This window comes from Micromys minutus, assembly GCF_963924665.1.
Source record: "Micromys minutus genome assembly, chromosome: 8".
Taxonomy (NCBI): domain Eukaryota; kingdom Metazoa; phylum Chordata; class Mammalia; order Rodentia; family Muridae; genus Micromys; species Micromys minutus.
The window spans coordinates 22,633,149-22,649,415 of NC_137977.1; the positions used below are offsets into that span (position 1 = coordinate 22,633,149).

The 16,267-nt window shown below is 41.4% G+C and overlaps 1 protein-coding gene across 1 annotated transcript in view; it reads left to right on the forward strand.

Moving 5' to 3' along the window:
* The first annotated feature begins 437 nt into the window (after nucleotides 1-437).
* Nucleotides 438-16,267, forward strand: part of CTNNA1 (catenin alpha 1) — a 127,085-nt gene continuing 111,255 nt past the window's right edge. The window contains exon 1 of the mRNA XM_080920282.1: nucleotides 438-517. The gene's annotated coding sequence lies outside the window, so the exon portion shown is untranslated. The remainder of the gene's footprint in view (nucleotides 518-16,267) is intronic.

Consider the following 16,267-nt stretch of genomic DNA (forward strand, 5'->3'; position numbering starts at 1 on the left):
CACAGCAGAGCGTCCCGGAGAACCCCGCGTCGCTGCGCAGGTCCCCGGGAGCCGGACGGGGCGGGGCCTTCCGGGGCCGCGCCCTGAGACTCACCTGAGCCGGGAGCGGTGACTCACCTGCCGTCCTCCCGCCTTTCCCCGCCCCAGGCTGTTCCCCGAGTCTCCGCCCCTCCTTCCCGTCGGGGGTCCGGGTCTGCGTGCCCAAAGGCCATACAAAAAGGACTTCTGGGGGTCCCGGCCTGGAGTTGCCAGGCTACCTTCGGGGTGGGAGGCTCTCCCTAGAAAGCGCCGGCGGCACCAGGCCTGGGACCAGCGGCGTGGAGGCCGCGGGAGGCGCAGGGAAGAGCGCGCGGAGGGAGGTGCCGGGAAGGGCAGGCGCGGCGCGGCGCGGGGCGGGCCGGGGGCGGGGGCGCAGGGCGGCCCATTTCCTCCTGGGAGCCGGACGGGCGGGAGACAAAGCGGCGGCCGTCGGCTTGGCGCCTCAGGAGTCGTTCCGAGCTTGTCCCGTTCGCCGCAGGTAACTCTCCGTACCTTCCCTCGGGGCGCGCGGGGCCCCCTGGTGGGGCGCGGGTCTCCTCGAGCTGGGGTTCGGGGTGTCCGGCGCGGGCTCTCGGCTGCCGCCGCCCTAGAGCGTCGGGCTCGGGCGGCTTCCCGGAGCAGCCTGGGCCTGGGCGGGCGGAGCCCGACGCTCGGGAAGCGGGGCGAGCGCCGGGGCGCTTCCTTGGAAAACTTTCTCCCTCTTGCTAAACTTTGTTCCTGGAGCAGGGAGCGCGCGCGGGACCGGCGTCGCGCCTCAGGCCGCCTCCCTCACTGAGGGACAACCGCGGGGTGTCCCTGGCGGTCGGGCAGTGGGGTGTTTCAGGGACGCGATTGTTTTCAGGATTTGTGCCGGCCACTCCCCTCCCCCTCCCCGCTGCTGAAACTTGGGCGTTTGCGGGACCAGAGGTCGGAGGAGCGGACATTCCAGCTCGACCCACGGGGAATGGGAGTCGTAGCTTCCTGTTCTCCAGCGCTCTTGTCCTTAAGGTGCGCCACACCCGTGGACTTGTGGCAAGGAGTTTAATTTTTTTTTTTAACCTAAAAATTATTTAGCCTCTTTTGCTGCGAAACCTGACTGACATACTCCTAGTTTTCAGGAGTGGCTTTAGAGTTACTGACGTTGGGTAACTGAGAGCGAGTCTTGTTAAGTAGCCCAGGCTGGCCTGGATCGCCCAGTCACCTTGCCTCAGCTTCCCGAGGGCGGGCTTCGCAGACTTGCGATGTCAATGACCCGCCTTTCGACTTTAAAAGGAACTTGTTAATGTGTGTGTAGAACTTGGGGGGCGGGGATGTTGTTGACTGGATTCGTAACCTTGGTTTTCAAGCAGTGGCTACCCCAATAATTCAGGGAGCGGTTGGCTCGAATCGAGGATCGATACTCTTACGTTCTGTGCCTTCATAACATTTGGTTTTATTTTAAATGTGTGTGTGTGTGTGTGCGCGCGCGCGCGCGTGCATGGAATTTACCATAATTTAAGATGTAAATCTGTTTCATCATTGTATTGCATCTTTTAGGTGTTTTAAGAAGGCTATTTCGTGTTTAGCGTTGGTTTTTAAAGACACTGCTGGTGAATGTTACCTTAAGAAATGGAATTTGTTTTGTTTTACAAAAGGGTTGAGTGGGGAAATAATTCGTGGCTTCTGTTTAATTGTTCATCCTTCCTGACTTAAACCAAGCTAAACAAGCAAACAGGTTTTTTTTTTTTTAAATTTTAGATTTATTTATTTTTTTATATATAAATACACTGTTGCTGTTCTTCGGACACACTCGAAGAGGTCATCACATCTCATTACAGATGGTTGTGAGCCACCATGTGGTTGCTGGGATTTGAACTCAGGACCTCTGGAAGAGCAGTCAGTGCTCATAACCACTGAGCCATCTTTCCAGCCCAAACAGGTTTTAAAAATTCTCTTTGAGGCCTGGAAGCTTCTCTAGTGTCATATCTTTTTTTAAAAATTCCATTCTGGATCTCACTGTGAAGTCCTAAACTAGCTTAAACTTCCTGAGTGTTGGGGTTCAGCTGTATGCCATCACACCTCTCTGGGTCATATTTTGTGTGAATGCAAACAAGCTGGTGGGAACATGGAAGTCTGAACGTTCTGGAAGGTGGTGGCTTTTGAACTGGATGAAGCATGAGTTGAAGTAATTCGACAGAAGGAATAGGGGAAAACCTACAAGGGCATTTAGGTGGAATCTTGATATTATTCTGTCCTCTCCCTTCTCCGCTGTAGTTTTCAACCCCTCCTTTTCTTGCATATGATTCTAACCGAATATATTGGTTTCCAGCACCAGTTATGTGGGACCATCTCCATTCCCATCAGAAACATTTTATATAGTGATCAGAGATGAAGGGTGGTTGTTTTTTTGTCCCTCCTAGTTGAGTATCACTCTCTGCCTTGTGCCTTTTCTCATCAAACCCCACCCCCCACCTCTGTGGTATTGGAGAACAAACCTCTAGAGCCCTGTGCATGCTAGGCAAGAGCTCTATTTGAGCTGCGCACCCCCACCTCTGTCACCAACCTTCGCTGCGAACATCCAGTTCCTTATTTTGAGTGCAGTTTCTCTGCTGACCCACACTGGTTTCCTCATGTCTTGTAACTTTAAAGAACGTCAAATTAGTGATAGTCCAGCTACCCCTGCTTGTTGGAGGTGTGATGAACCTAGACAGGATGAAGGAATAGGATGCGTAATAGGTGTAAGCAGCCTGAGGAATAAAATAAAGGTACTCCTGTGGGGGTTCCTTCTGGACCATGTTGCTTTCTCTTAATTACTCAGCAAACTTATTTTTTGAAACCTCTGGATTTTCTCTTGGCGCTCAGTGCTTTGGTATCTTACACAGCTTCTATATTACATCTTTTACACTGTTTGGTAAATGTTTTCTGTGGATGACTTCTGGGAAGTGTATGTGTGGGGGTAATAAAGTTTTTGAGACAGGGTCTCTTCTCCATGCAGTTCTGGCTGTGTAATAATTCTAAGTAGACCAGGCTTGCCTCAGATTCACAGATCCACCTGCTTCTGCTTCCCAGTGCCAGGATCAAAGGCCTATGCCACCACTCCTAGTTTAAGGCTTTATATTTTATAGTAAACCTTTTCAAAATTGAAGTATAACTGGAGAAAAGTGGTCAAGTTAGGATCATTTGTTCACTGAATTCATACAGTGAACACTATGTATATCCACTAAAAAACAGCACAGCGTAGTATCCCTTGACTTTATTTGCCCTTCTGTCCATGTGTTTTGAAACCAGGTCATACTGTGCTGCTTAGGGTGATTGAGCTCTTAAAAGTTTCCAAAAAAAAAAAAAAAAAAAAAAAAAAGAAAGCCCCTTTAGAAAGTTCGTGTTTTATTATTTTGTGTTTGTGTGTGCACAAGTGTGGTGGTCAGAGGACAACTTTTTCTTCGAATACATACGTGGGTCCCAGTGATCCAGTGAGGTTAGGTAGACTGGCCGGCATCTTTACTGCTGAGCAACCATCTTGGCAGCCCAGAGTTCCCACACTTATTTTTGAAACCTAATGTTGCTGTGTAATTGTGCTGGTTAGTCTATGGTTGCGTTCAAGATCTTCTAAATTCTGGCTTTTACTTAAAATTTCAGACTAATTTACTTTCATTAATTTTATTTTTGGGGCAGGCAGTGGTTGGTGCGGAGAGGCAGAATTGAGTTCAAAGCCAACCTGATATAGGCCAGCTAAAGCTCTATAGTAAGAGTCTGTTTCAGAACAAAATATTTTTCATAAGAATATTTACATACGTGTACTCACACACGTGTATGCACAAGTGAAGATACAGGATAGCTCTTGTGAATTGGTTCTCTCCTTCTCCCATGTGATTCCTGGGCATCTGACTCAAATTTTCAGTTCTATTAGTGCCTTTACCCAGTGAGCCATTTGGCCGCTTTGAGTTCTTATTTTTGAGACAGTGTCTCATACAGCCCTGAATGGTCTTGGCTTGTTATGTAGCCCCAGATGACCTTGGACCTCTGAAACTTGACCTGAGTGTTGGAATTACAGGGTTCACCATCAGGTGTATGTGGTATTGGGGATTAGCCCTGGACCTCTTTTAATGCTAGATAATCACTCACTAACTGAGCTACATCCTTGGCTACCAGACTGATTTTCTGTTGTAAATCGTTTCCCGTCCTTTGTATCCCACCCTGGATCTTTGTCTGTTTTGTTGGAATGCTTTGTAATACTTGTTTCTATACCCCTTCAGAAACTGAATGACACTCCCCTACCACTGCAGAATGGATCAAAAAATCTTAAAACTTGTAAAGATAAATGAGTGAACTAATTTTTTTTTTTTTTGTGGTAAGATGCACACAACATAAGTTGCCATTTAAACTTTTGTGTGTGTGCATGCTCATTGACTTTAAGTAAATGCACATTATTATGAAATCTCTGCCAATTCCAGGGAAACCAATGAGTGTCTTTGTGCCACCAGGGCTGACAGAGTAACAATCTAGTAACATGAACAAGAAGAAAATTCATTCAACACACTGGAGTTGTTTTAAACTTAAGTTTAATTACAGGCATATTTAAGTACGGTACAATATGGAAAATGTTTCCTGGTTCTCTAGAGCTATTTTTTCTGTCCAAAGTGAATTCTGTACTCCTTAAACTGTAGTTTCTTATTTACCTCTCTCCTGGAAGCTAACCATTCTGTTTGACCATTTTTATGTTTCTTTCCCTTTTGTTTCCTTCCTTCCTTCCTTCCTTCCTCCCCCCCCTCCTTCCTTCCTTCCTTCCTTCCCTCCCTTTCTTGTCAGTGTTTAAGTTTTATGTTTATCAGTGGTTTACCTGCATGGATGTCTGTACTGTGTATGCTTGGTGCCATGGGGCCAGGAGAAGGTGTTGTTTCTGTTGTCAGCACAAAGGTTCTTGTGCTCACAGATGGCACTAGGGAAACCAAGAATGCTAAATATATGCAGGGCTTTTTTGTTTTTTTTTTTTTTTCAAGGAGAAGATGTGTAATCTGCTTTCTGTCCAGAAGATTGGGGATGGTAGCTAATACTAGGTGATTCTTGTGTTGTCTTTAGGGCCAGGCCATACCAAGCTCCCTCAAGTAGGGCCAGAGGTGTCTAATCTGTGCAGCCCTTGTATTATCTATATGGCTGGGAGCTCTCTCAATCTCTCAGTTAGGACCAAGAGATGCCTAATTGTCAGGTGTCCTTTGTGTTATCTGTATGACAAGCTTCCAGAACCAGAACCAGAGGTGACTAACAGCCCAAATGACCTTTGCGCTGTATGTATGACCGAGACCACACCAGTTCCTCCCCTAGGCCCTTAAGATAATATATACAGCCTGTTTCTAGAACCTGTCTTCACGAAAGAAGTGATATGTATTTTGAGAGAGTTTTGATGTAGTTATGTCTCCTGCCCAGAGGTCCTAAGCGTTAAAGACCATTGTGAGTTACTGTGTAGTAGGTATTGGGAACTGAACCTAAGGGTCTTAGGTGTTCTAGGCCAGAGTAATAAATACCTCTGATCAAATCTCTAACCTGAGCTTTAAAACTTTTTTTTTTTTTTTGGTGGTGTGCTTGAGTTGTAGTTTTTATATATTTTGTTGCTGTTGGGATTTTTTGTTTTGAGACAGGGTCTCTCTATGTAGCCCTGGTTATCCTGGAGCTCCTTAGGTATACTAGGCTGGTTCTACCTATTAGATATCTGCATGCCTCTGCTTCTCCAGTACTAAAAAATAAAAATATTCTGTATGGTAATCTCTTATCAGAGGAGTAATTAGTAAAAACTTTCTGGTTCCATGTGATGATTGTATTCCTTTGTTAGACAGAAGTCCCATTGCACCCTGTGCCCACCCCCACCTATGTAACTAGTTGTAGACCAGGGTGGCTTTGAACTCAAAATCTGACTGCCTCTGACTCTTGAGAGCTGGGGTCAAAGATGTGCACCACTGTTGCCGCAGCTTAAAAGTTTGTGTGTGTGCATATGTGTGTTTTGTTTTCCTTTTTTTTTCAAGACAGGATTTCTCCTCGTAGCCCCGGCTGTCCTGGAACTCTCTGTAGACCAGACTGGCCTCAAACTCAGGTTAGCTAGTCTGCCTCTGCTTCCTGAGTGCATGTGCTACTGCTGCCTAGCTCAAAAAGTTTTGAATTTTGATGAAGTACAATTTGTGCTTTTGGTGTTTAGTCATGAAATCCAAAGACATGGAACTTACTTCTGTGGGTTTCCTTTCTACCCCTCTCAGCTAAATTGGATACTATGAGGCAGGAATTTTATTATTCTAGCCACTTGACCTCTGTTCATTGGACATTGAGGTTTAAAAATGTATTGCATTTTCTATTTTATTTTGAAACTTTCTCTAGCTCAGGCTGACCTCAGACTCGATGACTATCTTACTGCTTTAGTTTTCCAAGTGCTCATATTGGCATCTGCCACACCTGACTCTATAGTAGAGTTTTTAAAATATACTTTATTTTAATCGTGTGTAAATATGTGTATCTGTGTGTATGCCAGAATGTATGCATACTTGTGTGAGTGTAGGTGCTCCCAGAGGCCAGAAGAGGGTGTCTAATCCCTTGGAGCTGGAATTAACAGGCATTGTTAATTAACATGTGCAGTGTGGGTGCTGGGATTTGAACTCTGGTCCTCAATGAGTGAGTAGCAAGTGCTCTTAACTACTGAGCCAGTTTTGCAGCCCTTAATATATAGTTCTTTTGTAAATTTTATTATTTATTTTAGATTTACTTATTTTGCGTATATGTGAGTACACTGTCACTTTCTTCAGACACACTAGACAGGGCATTGGATCCCATTACAGATGGTTGTGAGCCACCGTATGGTTGCTGTGAATTGAACTTAGGACCTCTGAAAGAGCAGTCAGGGCTCTGGACCTCTCTCCAGCCTCCAATATAAAGATTTAAAAGGTTAAACAATAGGATTAGATTTATGTATGAGTTGTTTCTTGTTGCTAATTTTTTATTGATTATATGTCTGTTATCTGAATTATGATCATGATCTTTGGAATTTTTATTCTTATGAGACTCAGCTTTAGTTTGAACTTTGTCATAAGATGATGATGTATAAAGGGTATTTTCACTTCCAATGTGATAAAATGCTAATAGTCTTTCTTTTATACAGTGCTGGACAAGCTATATTTATATTAAGTGGGTTTTCTTAGGGGTAAACTGATTAATTAAGTTTATAATTTAAATATTCCCATGTTAACTTACCCTAAAATTCTGATAGTAGTGCTGAAGAGATGGCTCAGCAGTTAAGAGCTCTGACTGCTCTTCCTGAGGTTCTGAATTAAATTCCCAGCAACCACATTGTAGCTAACAACCATCTGTAGTGGGATTTGATACATTCTTCTGATGTATTTCAAGACAACTACAGTGTACTCATAAAAAAAAAATCTTAATTTATTTTGCTAGCTGCCCTGCTAGATGGAGAAGTCCTTCAAGTCAAGATGTTTATTTTTAGCATCCTGCATCCTGTGGTACCAGACTTTCTTTGTTGATAGTAGATAGTACCCATTAAGTGCTGGCTGAGGGGATGATGGTTCAGGAGATAGTGTTGCTGCACAAACTTGTGGGACTGAGTTCTAATTCTTGGCACTCACATAAAAAAGTGGGCACACTAGCTCAAACAGTCCTGCCCACAGGAAGGCAGGGTTAGACATGCACTACTATGCCTGGCTGGTTGTATATCTATACCATTTTTATAAGAATATATATATATGTACACACTTGCACTTGTGCCTTACTGAGGGCAGCATCCCTGTATCTTAATGACCTTTCACTAGACCCTCCCTCTCCTATTGAAGACAAAGGCTTGCCTTGAACTAAATATCCTCTTGCCTCAGCTTTCCCAGTACTGTTACTAGCTAGGGATTTTAGTCATGATACTATGCTCAGTCCTACCAACTGCGGACTAACATCCTCAATCCATATGTAAAAACACTGAGGGTAACATTCTAATCATCTCTTTCCTCTGATTGCTTTTACATTTTTTTAAAACCCCCGTCTCCCCAGAAGAGAATTAAGAGAAAAATTAAGTAGGAGGGAAGAAAGGTGTTGGTTAATTACATTTGGGGAGGAATTATATTTAGCTGGAGAACTAGCAGAGGTGTAACAGTGAATGCTCTTCTGTTTCTCAATCTCACCTGATTAGAAGCAGTAATTAGCAATAAGAATACAATTTCTCGTTATTTGGAGGGCAGGACCCTTATTTGCCCACTTGGTAATCTGTTGGGTAGAGTCTTGCTGCTAAGCAAAGCTAAAATGGAATAGAATTTGCCCAGTCTGCATTGATCCAAGCCTTTCCCCGGAGGTTTCAGTGTATATATACTTTTTTTCCCTCATTCTTTTCCAAGACAGTTTGTCAGTGTATCCCAGTGTATCCCACACTATGGTCTACTGAGCACAGGGATTTAAGGCATGTGTCACAAACTCTGGCTTTAGGACCTCAAATGTTCCAAAGTAGTTAAATCAGATGGATTCTGCCAGTATAGTTGTTTAGGTGGGTAGGATTATTGGTGTTCCCTATAATGCTGTCTTCCTTCCAGAATTTGCCTTTTAAAATTGAGTATCATTGCATTATACATGTGTACCATATTTTGTATTTGTATGTATGTGTTTGTGTAGTATGTATGCATGTGTGATATGAACATGATATGTATTCATGGATGTGTGATTCGTGCGTGCGTGATTGTGTGTGTGTGTGTGTGTGTGTGTGTGTGTGTGTGTGTGTATAGGTCAGAGGACAACTTTTGAAAGTTGGTTCTTGTCTTGCACCTTTTTTAAATGTTAATTTTTTTTGGTATATGTGTGGATACATGCATTTTATATGAATGTGGAGATCGGAGAATAAATTATGGGAATCTGTTTACCTTTACAAAGTGAGAGTTTTGAGAGTTGAATTCAGATTATCAGGCTTGGTGGCAGTTGGCTGGCTCTCTCTGTTGTTGCTATTGTGCTTTATACTCTAAGATAGCTGCCTTGGAGTGTGGGTCTGTGATTGATTCCACTTCCATCACTCTGTATGATTGCTGGGATTACAGACAGATCATCAGTTCATCTTGAAATAATTTATTACAGTCATTAATTTTATCTGTATGTGTGGGTTCAGTATGCATGGGTACTGTATGCAGGTATCTACTGCAGCCACAGAGGGCTCTAGAACTGTATTTACAGGTGGTTGTCAGCTGCCTGTTCTCAGTGCCCCCTCTGTAAGACTAGTCAGTGCCTTAGCTTCTGAGCTATCTCTTCAGTCCTCCATTAATTTATTTTGTGGATATGTGGGCCATGGCACAAATACGGAGATTAAAGGATCACTTGTAGAAATTAGTTCTCTCTTTCTATTATGTGGTTCATGGGAATTTGCCTTAGGTTGCCAGGCTTGGTGATAAGCACTTTAATTGTTGTGCCATCTGCCTGTCCTCTGCATCTGGCTTTTTACTTCTTAGTACATGAACTCAGATGGCAAGACTTGTGAGGCAAGTGCTTGTACCTTGAACCATCTCTCTGGATTCTGTATACCACATTTTAATTATTTATTCATTCGTTTAAGGACATTTGGGTTACAAGGTAAGCTTTTTGTTATAGCTTTAAAATTTTTAGGCAAGCCATGGTGGTACTTATTTTTAATAAAGCACTCAGGAGGCTGAGGCAGGCTGATCTGAGTTCCAGGCCAGCTTGGTCTACATAGTAAGCTCTAGGACAGCCAAGGTTATATAGAGAAATCCAGTCTCAATCAAAAACCAAAAACTCGCCCCCAAGAAGAAATACATTTTTTCCCATGTGGTTGCTGGGAATTGAACCTAGGACCTCTGGAAGAGCAGTCAGTGTTCTTAACCGCTGAGCCATCTCTCCAGCCCTTCTACGCTATTTCTAGTGGAGCTCAAAATGAGTATACATTTTTATTTACTTGACAATAAAACTCACTTTTTAAAAATAAAAGTTATTTAACAGCTTGATGGCAGCCCCCTCTCTCCTCCCAGTTCCCTCTCACATCCCCCATTCCTCAAACTTACATTTTGACTGTGATTTAACTTACACTACATGGAATTCTTAGGCAACTTTGGATGCACTAAACATTTGTAACCAAGAATTGATCACTTGAAACAAGTAGTGTGAGTGTGTAATTTGATTTTACCATTCCTTATTCTTGATTTATTAAAAGAAGAAATGGAATTGTGGAATTTATATAACTTTCATTTTTAGCATTAAAATTCATTTTTTAGTTTGTGTGTTTTGCTTGCATGTATATATGTGTGTATACCATGTGTGTTCCTGTTACCATTAGAAGTCAGAAAAGGACATTGTAAGTTGCTCTGTGGTTCTGAGAAATGAACGAAATGAACCCAATCCACTGTAAGAACAACAAGTGGTCTAAACCACTGAGGGCCCCCATTTTTAAAAAAGACTGAAAAGATATTACAAAATATTTAAATTAGTGTTGGAATTTTATAATGATTAATCCAATTTAATCTTAGTATTATAATGTATATTTTTGAATTGCTAATTTAAAGGCTAATTTCTGTATTATCTAATTTTGATTTCTTGCTGTTATATAAAGCTGTGTTTTTCTGTCTTTTTCTGAGTTTGTGTTGTTAAAGTTGGCAAAATAAGTGAACTCTATTGTCATGAAAACACTTTATTGTTTTAGTTTATATTATTTTATTAGTATTTGACTTCAGAATTGAAGACTTGAGATGAAAACCCGAGTAAGATTAGGTTATATAGTTTGTGCTGCATTATTAGTCAGGTTAAGCTGCAGAGTGTTCTTGAAGCTGGAAGTACCATTATAACTCGGGAAACACATTCAGCGTGGTCCATTTCTAGTGACCATTTGCCTGTGTGATTGGTTCCAATACATGGCTTTCTTTCTAAGTAAAGATACATTATTACCACTTACTTATACTACCTTGGCTATTTCATTATATTACACACTTCACTATTAAGTTGGGCTCTTAATCATAGTTTATAAAGTTTTGGGGAATGAATAACACAGATACTGAAAAGGAGAGGCAGGTTACATCACCAAGAAGGCTTGTGGGATTTTCTGTTTCTGGGGATTTGACAAAGGTTTCCTGTAATCATGTCACCTTTAAAAAAAAAAAAAAAAAACTTTAATTGACCCGGGCTTCATTTTTTTCTCAGAAAAGCCTTACACTGATTTTGAAATGATTCTTTAAGAACCTGTCAGTTTAGAGAGAAATGGTCAAATGAAATGTGAGCTTGATCCTTTGGGAAGAGGTGAAATTCAAGGAAATGGAAGATGCTAACCCTTGGGAAAATTTAAACTAATTTAAGACTAGTGAAAGATAAAGGCTGTTTTCTAGGTAGTGTTACTGAATTTATTTTATTACATAAACTATTTGGTGTTAAGCTGAATGTCAGTAACATTGGGAAGTATTCACTTAAATATAGACCTTCATTAAAGAAATCTGCTGGGGTGCAAGATGCTAGAGAGATGGTAAGCTTCCCAGCTAATGACAGTAGCCCTGGTAACACAGCGATAGGTGGGACTTTTAATCTGTTGGTTTTTGCCAGTCTTCCTCTTATTTCTATATGTCAGTGTTGCTAGATGAAAACTAAAGCAGTTTTGAGTCATACAAGTTGAACATGGAAGATTGTTAGCATGTGCCCTTGCATCTAGGTAGAGTGTTATTTTAGTTGAATCAGAAAAGTGACAGTGGGCCAGAGAGACACTAGACAACTAGAATTCCTAGAAACCACAGAGTAGGAGAGAATTAAAATAAAGTCTCCTGTCCTTCACTACTGTAATTTTAAACAGTATTAACTGTTTTTCTGTGGTCCTGGCTGTCCTGGAGCTTACTCTGTAGACCAGGCTAGGCCTCAGAACTCAGAAATCCACCTCCCTCTGCTTCCAGAGTGTTGGACTTAAAGGCGTGCACCACCACCACCTGGCAAGTGTTTGTTTGTTTTTAAGTGCTGACTTGCTAGTTTTGGTGGCACACACCTGCAATCCTCTTTTTATCACTTTGGTGGAAGACTGAGGCAGGAGGATTGCCATGTAAGGGCTTCATGGCAAGATCTTGTTTTGGAACAATCGTGATCCATGTGTTTTCACAGTGACTCAGTTTTACAGTTTCATGTGGCAAATTCTGGAGGAATCTGTTGAAGCAGGAATAACCCTTTCTGTGAGGGAGAGGGCAGGATGTGTCTGAGTTTTGAAAGAAGGTGGTGAGTAGCTCTCCAGTTGAGAAACTCTGAAGGCTCTCTTGGCAGGGGAAAGCAAATGCAAAAATCCGGAGGCCTTCCTGTTCACCTAGGGCGGGACTGGTAAGGCTAGTACAGGTGAAGTTGGCTGAGTAAAGTTTTGACTTTATCCGTGTTCCCCCACCCATGACTGTGGTAACAAGAGCTGCTTGTAGAATGGCAGGGAATGTAGATTCATGGGTAACAACCCTTCCACCTATATTCTATAAGCAGTTCTGGGAATGGAACCCAGGGCTCAGCAGCTACTAAGGAAGTGCTCTATCACTGAACTTAACACTACTGGCTTATGCATACATTCTTAGGCTAGAGCTTTCAGAACAGTGGGTATTATATCCATAGGAGTGTTATGTGGTCTTGTCTGAGGTAAGAACTAGGGAGAGAAGGGGAGAAAAACAAACCTAGAGTCTCCTTGAGGATACATGGTTCGCTTTCAACCATAAAATTATTTTTGTTGCTACTTAGCAACTGTAATTTTGCTTCTGTTAGGAATTTTAATGTAAATATTTTTGGAGATAAGAGGTTTGCTAAAATGACCCACAGGTTGAGAACCACTGCTTTAGGAGATCTTTAAGTCACTGGAGGCTTGTCTTCTAAGGGGGTTTATAGGACATTGGGTGTCTCTCTCAGTAGACTTTATTTCACCACGTTTTTCTTGGTGTGTTGCTATAGGTTCAAGGTTGTAGAGCCAACCAGTTATGCACTAAAATACCCAAATCATGAGCCAAATAAAACCTTTTTTGTCTTTTTGGGACAGGGTCTCTTTGTAGCTCTGGCTCATGGAACTCTCTGTAGACCAGGGTGGTCTTAGTGCTGGGTTTAATCGAAAGCATCACCAGACCTGACCCAAACCAAAAAAGTTTGATTATCCCCAGCTGGGGGATAAAAATGAAACAAAACAAAATGTTAATTATTTCATGTATTTTTTACAATCATAGCAAACTGACTCTATATAGGCCCTCTCCCCCTTTGGAGTGGATTTATTTTTAGTATTTCCTAAAGTAATTGTCATAAACAATACGAATAGAATTATTCTATATAAGTAAGGAGGAACAAAGTTCAAAGAGCTGTAATGCCTTACCATTTCTTAGGTTTGTGTGTTTGCTTTGGTTGCTGTTTCACCACCCACTCTATTTTTCAGTTATGCTGTGGTTGCTGGAAGGTGCCTGAGTTACTCACAACCTGAGACAAGCACTTGCTTTTGAAGTGATATCAGACAGATTTTAATTAGGCCTCTTTGACAGCTAGGGCACCCTCCTTTAAGGGTTTAGAGCTTCTTGTGAAGCTTTGTGTTGTAACTATCTATACTTGGAACATTTTTCCCTGTCTCTCTCACCCCCTCCCTGCTTTGAGACAAAGGTTTATATAGCTGTAGCAGACCAAGAACTCTTTGTAGACCAAAAATTGGTATTAAACTGCCTCTGCCTCTCCAGTGGTGAGGTTAAAAGCAGGTGTCATCATGTTCTGCTCTTCCCACAACTTTTGAGGGGAAATTTTCAAACCTGACAGGGGGTTGACTTAGTAATGTATTAGTTGCTTTGCTTATTGTTGAGATGGGATACCTGACAATGTGACTGAGGAGGGGTTTATTTTGACTTACAGTTTGGGAGTACAGTCAGTCATCAAACTTGCTATGTAGCACAGGTGAAGTCCTCTTCTTACCTCTATTTCCCACGTGCAGGGATTTTAGACTGGTACAGGTTCAGTTTGATTGGTTCTTGGCCCTCTAAGGACCCTGCCTGCTTGCATTTTCCTCCTAGTGCTCTTGTTTATTACTTATGCCGTCACTGCAGTGTTTGCTTTTTAATATCCAGGTTTGTTCTTTTGCCTCATGTGCTAAATTACAGGTGAGATCCACCATTCCTAGTTCTATTTAAGTGGTATTCACTGTTTTCTGGAATGGTGTTGAGGAGGCACACAAATATTGGCGGAATGCATGCTGCTCAATGGTTGAATATCATTGGATTTAGATTTTGTTCTTTGCTTAGTGCTTTTCGTATGTTTCCTGATGCTTGTGACATGTTACGGTTATTTTAATTTAGCTATTTCCTTTGGTAGCCTAAGAAAATTAAAGATAAAAGGAAAAATATGAGTGATTGGAGTGGTTTTTTTTTCCTTTCTCTTTCTTTGTCTCTTTTTCTTTTCTTTTTTTCTTTCTTTTTTTTTTAAAGACAGGATTTCTCTGGGCTCTGTAGACCAGGCTGGCCTTGAATTTACAGAGCTCTGCTTGCTTCTCTCCCATGGGCTGGATTAAAGGCATGCGTCACTACCACCTGGGATAATGTTTTGTTTTATTTACAATTATTATTATAAGATTAAGCCCAGTTTTTATTGTTGTTCTTTACAATTCTGTATAATTGCAAGTGGAGTGACATTTACTTTATACCAAAGGAGTACCTGATGTTAAAATAGATGCTCTGGGTTGATCACGTTAACACAGGATGGATGACTCACTCATTTAATTCAGTACCCTTCTGTAGCAGATGGAAAACTTAAAAACCTTTGTTTGGATTTGTTTTCTGTGTGTAAGTGTTTTCTCTGTATGTATGTGTATACCACCTGTGTACCTGGTATCTGCAGATGTCAAAAGGCCCCAGATCTCCTGAAACTCCAGTTTTGGGTGATTGTGAGCCACCACCTTAATGCTGGGGTCTGCATCCAGGTCCTCTGGAAGAGCAGTCAGTGCTCCTAAACTGTTTACAGTTCAGGTCCTCTGGAAGAGCAGTCAGTGCTCCTAAACTGTTTACAGTTCCAGGGAAACTTGAAGACATTAAAAAAAAATACTACTTTTGCTTATGTGTGTATGCATGTGTATGTGGGGTATGTGCTTGCATTAGTGCAGGTACCCACATAGGCTAGAAGAAGGCCAGAAGTGTAGGATCATTAGAACTTGAATTACAGTTCACTGTGAGCTACTCACCATAGTTGTTGGAGTCTGAATTCTTGGTCCTCTTCAAGAGCAGTATACTCTTCCCAACTGTATGGGAAACTTTTTGCTCTGGTTATATATAGTTTGGCCATCAGACCTGACTGAGATAATGATAATACTGAAATTGTAATTAGAAATATTGGCTATAATTATAAGAAAATAATTTTCTTTTTATGAGGACTAGCTCCACTAAAACTTACTGCTCTCTTAAGAAGAGGGCGAAGACTCCCAACTAAAAGGCCCAGTAAATATCTTCAACAAAATCATACAAGAAAACTTCCCTAACCTTAAGAACGAGATGACCACGAACATACAAGAAGCCTACAGAAAGAACTGCAAATAGTTTAACTCAAATAGTTTATAGACAAAATCAAAGTTGATAGACTGGGATTTAGAGACTTAGCCAAATAAAATTTGGTTTTCAGAGTGAGTTAATTATAAGGTTTACCTTGTTTTTTGGCAGTTACCAAGAGATTTGGGAGCTGAGGTTCCTACAGCTGTGTTAAGTCTGCTTAATGCAGATACAACCTGGCACACCTAAGACTGTATAGAGTAATTTCACAATCCTGGATCTTGTGCTGTGTGACAAGTTAATGTTGCTGTGGGTACTTTTAATTTCTAAATCTCCTGATTTGCATTTAAATGAACCACCCTAACATTTCATTAACATAACCTTGCTGTTTAAAAAATTGGCTTGCACTAGCATTCCAAGGATGGAAAAGCTTTAGAAAAGACACATTTTAGGAATGATGTGACCATTCTGTTGTAAATGAACTTGTAATGTCTTGAGAGTAGGTATATAGCTCCTTTCACAAAGAGGCAGTTTGCCAACAGTCAGCTCCCTTGGGTTCTGATGGAACTGTTCCTTTCTTGCTTTTTTTTTCATAGAGGTTGCTAGACAAGCAATTGAATCTCTTTCTGAATTAGTTGCATTATTTTGCATTATAAACAAGATCACTATTTTTAAGATAATGAAGACCAAATAACTACATTTTAACTTTACATTTTATTCCACTAAGTATCGTTCTTCCTGGAAACTTAAGCTTGCTGTTTTTTATTAAGGTTGGCCAGCACTAGCAGATTTTATAATAGATTTTGGAAAGG